Source organism: Bubalus kerabau, chromosome 7, assembly GCF_029407905.1.
Source record: "Bubalus kerabau isolate K-KA32 ecotype Philippines breed swamp buffalo chromosome 7, PCC_UOA_SB_1v2, whole genome shotgun sequence".
NCBI classification, from domain to species: Eukaryota; Metazoa; Chordata; class Mammalia; order Artiodactyla; family Bovidae; genus Bubalus; species Bubalus kerabau.
In genome coordinates this window covers 84,760,421-84,768,306 of record NC_073630.1, presented here as the reverse complement: position 1 = coordinate 84,768,306, position 7,886 = coordinate 84,760,421, and the positions used below count along the sequence as shown (strand labels likewise).

The 7,886-nt window shown below is 33.6% G+C and overlaps 1 non-coding gene across 1 annotated transcript; it reads left to right on the top strand.

The window, feature by feature from the left end:
* The first annotated feature begins 2,278 nt into the window (after positions 1 to 2,278).
* On the top strand, positions 2,279 to 2,350 carry TRNAC-ACA (transfer RNA cysteine (anticodon ACA)). Its single transcript has one exon. It is a non-coding gene; the product is annotated as a tRNA-Cys (tRNA).
* Positions 2,351 to 7,886: the final 5,536 nt, after the last annotated feature.

The following is a 7,886-nucleotide window of genomic DNA, read 5'->3' as shown; positions in this document are numbered from 1 at the left end:
TTGTTTTTCCTTCATTACATATGCCCATCAATGTGGCCTAAAAATGTTTATCTTACACACTGGTAGCAAAACTAATCTCCCACAGTCTGATGGAATTTTTATCTCATTGCTTTTTCTTAATTGGCAGTGAAGCACTGAAAATGTAGAATTGAACACTAGTACAATCTGTCCTTTAATGAGGTTTTTGCCCTTTTCTTCTGATATTGTTTTTCTGAACCAAAGTGTCTCTTGACAACTTAATAACCATAGCACTATCATTGATTTTGTTTCTGATCAATAGCATATGTTTTCTAATTCAAAAGTATACCAGTACTTTCATTGTTCTCCAAATTCAAAATGGTTATTTAATTACTTTTGCCACCTTTATTACAAGATAAAGATGTTGCTTTCAACTAACTTTACACACTAGTATAAAAAAATTTAGATGTAAAAGACAACATGATTTTCTTGTACCATGAAAATATCAAGATCTAAATCTTTTTACTTCTCTTTTTAAATTGGTGACACTTAAGATAATCTTCCTTTGTAATCAAACAGATACAGAATTTGCCTCTTAAAAATACATCAGAATGAGCAAAACAAAGAGTGCAAGAAACTAAAAGCAAAGTTGAAGAATGATAAATCAAAATATGCCTTGCCAAAGAAGATGCTCTCCATAATAATTAAGTTACAATATCCAAATATCCTTAATAAACCCCCATACTTCCATAATTTCTTTATTTCTACTGGTTCCTACTATTCCTTTCTACAATACCATTCTTACGTTCTAGAGTTTGGTCTTCATGCATCTTGTTGTCAAGTTTGGTCTTCATGCATCTTGCTGTCATCCATGGCCATTGACTTGGTTATTCTCCTTCAGTACAGTTCAGTTCAGTTCACTCGCTCAGTCATGTCCAACTCTTTGCGACCCCATGAATTGCAGCACACCAGGCCTCCCTGTCCATCACCAACTCCGAGACTTCACTCAGACTCACGTCCATGGAGTCAGTGATGCCATCCAGCCATCTCATCCTCTGTCATCCCCTTCTCCTCCTGCCCCCAATCCCTCCCAGCATCAGAGTCTTTTCCAATGAGTCAACTCTTCGCATGAGGTGGCCAAAGTACTGGAGTTTCAGCTTTAGCATCATTCCTTCCAAAGACATCCCAGGGCTGATCTCCTTCAGAATGGACTGGTTGGATCTCCTTGCAGTCCAAGGGACTCTCAAGAGTCTTCTCCAACACCACAGTTCAAAAGAATCAACTCTTCCATGCTCAGCTTTCTTCACAGTCCAATTCTCACATCCATACATGACCACTGGAAAAACCATAGCCTTGACTAGATGGACCTTTGTTGGCAAAGTAATGTCTCTGGTTTTAAATATGCTATCTAGGTTGGTCATAACTTTTCTTTCAAGGAGTAAGTGTCTTTTAATTTCATGGCTGCAGTCACCATCTGAAGTGATTTTGGAGCCCCAAAAATAAAGTCTGACACTGTTTTCACTGTTTCCCCATCTATTTCCCAAGAAGTGATGGGACCAGATGCCATGATCTTCGTTTTCTGAATGTTGAGCTTTAAGCCAACTTTTTTACCCTCCTCTTTCACTTTCATCAAGAGGCTTTTTAGTTCCTCTTCACTTTCTGCCATAAGGGTGGTGTCCTCTGTATATCTGAGGTTATTGATATTTCTTCCAGAAATCTTGATTTCAGCTTGTGCTTCTTCCAGCCCAGCATTTCTCATGATGTACTCTGCATACAAGTTAAATAATCAGGGTGACAATATACAGCCTTGACATACTCCTTTTCCTATTAGGAACCAGGTTGTTTTTCCATGTCCAGTATTCTCCCTAACTCCATGTAAAAACAGAATCTGCTATTTCCTTGGTATTTCCATAGTTATTGTCCCTCCAGGCTTCTGCTCTTTGTTTTACAAGTCTGTAACATTGAACGTATTTCTTCTTTTTGGCCTCTTTCCCTGCTCACTTACCTTTCCCTTGCATACTTGTGCTGGGGGAAAAGGTATCGGGTGTGGCAGAGATTGATGCAGTGCTGAAAAGTGAATTAAGAAGAAACACAACCCTTTATCAAGCTAAAATTGTGTCTAAACTATAACAATACATATGTTTATTTTTAATATATTTTTTGAAATATAATTCTACATCCAAATCTGATATTGAAAGGGTCTATATGGTCATTATACATTTTAGGCTATGTTATACTTTTTGTGATTTATCTACAGTATTACTCTAGATGATCAAGAGACATTTTTTTTTTTTTTTTTAATATCATCAAATGTTAGACTTCCCTACTGGCTCAGATGGTAAAGCATCTGCCTACAATGCGGGAGACCCAGGTTCAATCCCTGGGTTGGGAAGATCTCCTGGAGAAGGAAATGGCAACCCACTCCAGTATTTTTGCCTGGAAAATCCCAAGGACAGAGGAGACTGTAGGCTGCAGTCCACGGGGTCACAAAGAGTTGGACACGACTGACAGACTTCACTTCAAATGTTTAAAAGATATTGTACATTAATAAAGAAGTATCTTGAAAAACAGCTGTTCCAGCCAGAATTCTTTTGGTTGCAAGCAACAGAAATCCAAATAAACTAAGTGAAGCAGAAAATGGCATTCTTTGGAAAGATCCTGTGGTGACTCACGGAGTTAATGTAAGATAAACAGGAATTATCTAATACTGTCAAGATTCTCCACTCCCTGCCCTGCAACCTTTTTCGTCTTTTCTCTGCTTGGCTAAATCCTTTCATATGGCAGTTGAACTTTCTCTTTCTCTCTGTCTCTAACTCCATTATATTGCGTTCCAGGGAAGGTCTGTGATTGGCCTGGATTCAGTAATAGGTCTGTCTATGAATTATTTTTTCTGACTATAGGCATGAATGAAATGTTTAGCCAGGTCTGGGATATTGATTCAACCCTATAACTAGATTGTCTGAGCATTACAACTGGAAGTCCTTCAGAAAAGTATAAAGTAGATGGAAAATACTTTTTTTTTTTTTTCCAGAGAAAAGAGAAGTATCTATTACAATTAAAAAGTTAAAAGACCAAATTGTGGAAAGATCAAACCAAACTCAGGAAATCTTAATATTATACTAGTTCATACTTTATGAACTATTTATTTTTTTTTCAGTAGGCAATTACTGGTTAGGTCAGAAAATGAGATTTAGAAAAAGAAGAAAGCAAATAAAGAAGATAAGTGATAAAATTGTTCTTACTATCTTATGCATTCATTAGGTTGGATATAACTCTGTAAAGATATGCGATAGAATTGCTTCTCTATAGACATTTTCTTGCCTACAGCACATAAGACTTCAAACATATTTCACTTCAAGTTATCAAAACAAGAAGGATAACAAAATGATATATCAAATTATCTGCCAAAATCTCAATGTTTCTGTGTTGAAACTTCACAGCTCACCCCCTTGCTCATCCAGTCTGTTGAGTATCAGGAACACTAGAGCATGACTTCAGTCATTTTGTGAAAAGTACTACAAATACTAAGTGTTGATGAGATACCCTTTGGATATTTGTATAGACTGGCTGCCCATCTTGAATTCTATTTGAGACTTAGATTGTTTCCTGTAACTCAAAATTATGGTTGGAGAATGAATAAGCAAACAAAAACCCTTCCATTTACAGATTTGTATGACTCTAGTGATTCTTATTTAAAAGACTATAGTTTAAAATAGAAGTATCTATTGGTGATATCAATTTATACATTCAATCATTATAAGTGATTTTTTTCTTGTTCATAATAAGCAAAGTATATAGACAAATATGAAATTAAAATTTAAAATCAGACTACTAGCTTAATTTGCTTCTGCTTAGTCACTTCAGTCATGTCCAACTCTGTGCCAACCCTATGGACTGTAACCCGCCAGGCTCCTCTGTCCATGGAATTCTCCAGACAAGAATACTGGAGTGAGTTGCCATGCCCTCCTCCGGGGGATATTCTCAACCCAGGGATGGAACCTGGGTCTCCTACACTGCAGGCAGATTCTTTACCACTGAGCCACCAGAGAAGCCCCAAGTTTAGTTTGGCCCAGTATAAATTGTGATACATCATCACGTTCAACATACTGTGGTTTTGTAAGACTGAAAGAAATAAAATCCATTGTTTCCTTATCATATATACATAATATTTCTTATTTAAATAAAGTCAGATTTCTCTTCAAGATATTGAAACGATACTTGATAAATCTTGGGGATACTTGATAAATCATTAGGGGATCAGAAACAAGCTCATTTTGTCCTTTTTGTACAATTTATGAAGTCTAATATTCACTTAGAATTTGTTTAGCTTCAAGGTATCTTGTATGGGGGGGAAGCAAGACAATTTGCTAATGTTTGTGGAAAGTTTCTCATTTACTTATTAAATTTTCACAAATATGCAGGAGGGGTAGTATTTGTAGTAATGCTACACCGCCATCTTGTGGAATGACTGGATGTAAACCAGTTAATGAAATATCCCTGGCCTGATTCCAGCTCTAGGGCTCAAATAATTCTCTTGAAGATTTACTTAAGAGCTGTTATGTAGGTAATTCATCAGTGCATAAATGGGTACATTGTGGTAACAGATTATATCAGTTGTAAGTGAATTCTTTTATGGAATTAGTCAAATATAACCACTTTCTTTTTAGAAAGATTTTATTTAATTATTACATTCTGTGAAGTACATTTTAGTCAGAGAACAGAAAGTATCAGAATTCAAGCTCTGCATCCACAAATAATAGCTATTTAATCTCCTTTGACCTCAGTTTTTCAGCCACTAAATCAAAGTTATGCTTTTGTTTTCTAAAGAACATCAATACTATCATTCATTGTGTGTATAATTCCACATTTATTAATTGTGTCATGAATATACATTCTGTGAAGTAGCCTTTGAAATTTTTTTAAGTACAAACCATTTGCCAGGCAATGTAATTTATGCATAGAAGTTAGTAATCTGAAAAAGAAATCTAGAATACTGTCTCTACTTATGATGCCTATTATTTAATAAAAAGTTAATCAAATTTAATTGTAATAAAAGATCCTTATTTGGGAAAAGTTTAATCCTTTAAGTTAGAAGCATAATTTAAGTATATACTTCATAATTCAATAGCATTATAATACTTTTTATTAAAAATCATAAAAGACAATTATGTAAGGTATTAGATAATTTATTTTAGCAAATCTTATAAGTATTGCTGTTTCATTTTATAAAAGCTTTTAAAAACATTTGAAATAATGTAATGATTCTAAATAAAAGAAAATAATGAGCTTTATAAAATTCAACTTTTCACAAATTTTTATTACAATACAAACATGCCTCTATGTTTGCTTAGGGAAGGCAAATACTGAATTAAATTTAGACTCTTTCTAAATCCTAAACTTTTCAAGTTTTATTAATAAAACATTTACATAGAAATTCATAAAATATTTCTATTTATGCTTTTACAAGTGGAACATATTGTAAAATATTTAATTATACTTTAGCTCATTTATAAAACCTGATTTGGAAGAATCACTAAAATTTTTCTAATTAAATCTTAATAGAATTACTTCCAAAATATTATAATATCATAAACTAATGACCGCCTTTTATATGTGTATAAGTGTATGTGTGAGTTTGTGAGTATATGTGTGTATATAATGTATGCTTGGTATACATAGGGTATTTCTAAGTACTATTAGCTCAAATTTCTACCCCTTTTATGCAAGCTACTGAAGTCCTTAGGCATTTATTTTTATTTCTCTACTGAATAACTGCACAATATTATGATGGCACATATGTGGCAGACGTGCCATCACTTCTGTTTCCCACCCTCTTGGTTGAAATCAATAATTAATCATGTTATTTTTTCTTGTTAATTATCACATGCCTTTTCACTTCTCCTCCCAACTGAGTATAAAACAGCCTCTAGCAATTGGTCAGAAGGGGCACACAAAATAAAACCCATTAGCTAAATCTAATAATTGTGTTCAATATTGAAAGAGCAATTTTACTAATCTATCCCACTTATTCTTATTGCATGGATATTATATTTTAAAGAATTATTCTTATCTACATGTATTATCTTATCTATATGTATTATTGTCCCTATGGATTATTTATTTGCATGTAAAGAATGTCATAGTTTTACCAAACTTAACTGAGCAAAAGAAAATATATATTTATATAAATATATTTATATATTTTATGTATTTATAAATATATACTATAAATACTTTTATATTTTTAAAATATTTTTAAATACATATTTTTATATATTTATAAAAATATTAAGATGGGGAATATTAAACCAAAAAAAAAAACCTAGAAATGATTGAAATTCTAGATTTATTGGAGTGCCTTGGGGAAAATATTTCATTTACTTGTCAATAAATTTATGGAAATATTTTAATAAAGTGAAACAAATATATACACATATCCAATTATTTTGATAATTTGTGATTTTTTAATAGATGTTTCAAAGTTGCCTAACTATTCAAAAGCATATGCCTCAGTGTTTTCCTTTAGTTCACTATGCATTTACGCACTTAAAAAAATAGTTACTATCATCTATGCCCTATGCAAAGTTTTTGATCATAGATATATAATGGTGAGCAAGATAAATATAGCCCCTGCTCTCATAGTGATTAAAGTTCAGTTAATAAGACAATTTAAAAAGTATAATAAGTGCAGTGATAGGGGAAATGCAGGATAAATTACATGGTAAACACAATAGGACCTACTCTAGCCTGGAAGGATAAGGAAAGCACCCTGGAAAAAATGGTCATCAATTTGTACCTGAATGATGCTTAAGAGTTGTCCAGGCTAAGAAGAGACATGCGGGCATATTGTAAACAAAGCTATTGACAAATACAAAGACTTGGAGGCCAAGAAGAATAAGGTAGATTCAAAAATTAAAAGGCAAATATTGCTGGAGATTAGAGTGGAGAGGTGATACAGCAAGAGATGAATCTGGAGACACAGACAAGAGACAATAGAAAATAGTCTTGGAAGTTACAATAAAGAGTTTGAACATTATTCACAAGGACTTGAAGGCACTGAAGGTAAAAAGCAAGTAATGTGATTCATTCTTCATTTTGGAGTTATCACTCACTCTCGTTAGTAATTATACAGAATATGAGAAAACAGGAGGAAGGCAAAACAAGTAGAGATGGCAAAAAGTCCAGGCAGATGATTATGGTGGCCTAGACTCAAACAATTGTGGTGGATATAGAGAAAAGTAATCCTAAAGAAAATCAGTCCTTTATATTCAGTGGAAGGATGATAATGAAGCTGAAACTCCAATACTTTGGGCATCTGATGTGAAGAACTGACTCATTTGAAAAGAATCATTATATAAAAAATAAATTAAATTGCAGGAGTGGCTATAATTGCCTAAGTGTGAAGCAGGCCTAATAAAGAGTGTTAAAATATAGTGCCAAAGAGACATGAGAAAAACTGAAAATGTAAAGTATAATAGAAGACTCTACATCCAAAAAAAACAGAGCGAGAAAGAAAGGGATATAGATTTAAGTGTATGTTAAATGGAATAGTGGGAAGCTGAGATAAATGACTAGAAATATTCATATGTAAATATCCATATTTAGTAGCCTACAAACAAAAGTAAAATTACCACTCAACAACATTGCTTTTTAAAGTACCAAGTATAAAATGAGGGAGAGAATCATATGAATTTCTGGGAAGAACTTTCCAAAGAAAGCAAATATCAAGGGTGAAAGTGAAGTGAAAGTGAAAGTCACTCAGTGGTGTCCGACTCTTTGCAACCCCATGGACTGTAGTCCATGGAATTCTCCAGGCCAGAATACTATAGTGGGTAGCCTTTTTCTTATCCAGGGCATCTTTCCAAACCAGGGATTGAACGTAGGTCTCCCGCACTGCAGGCTGATTCTTCACCAGCTGAGCCACAAGG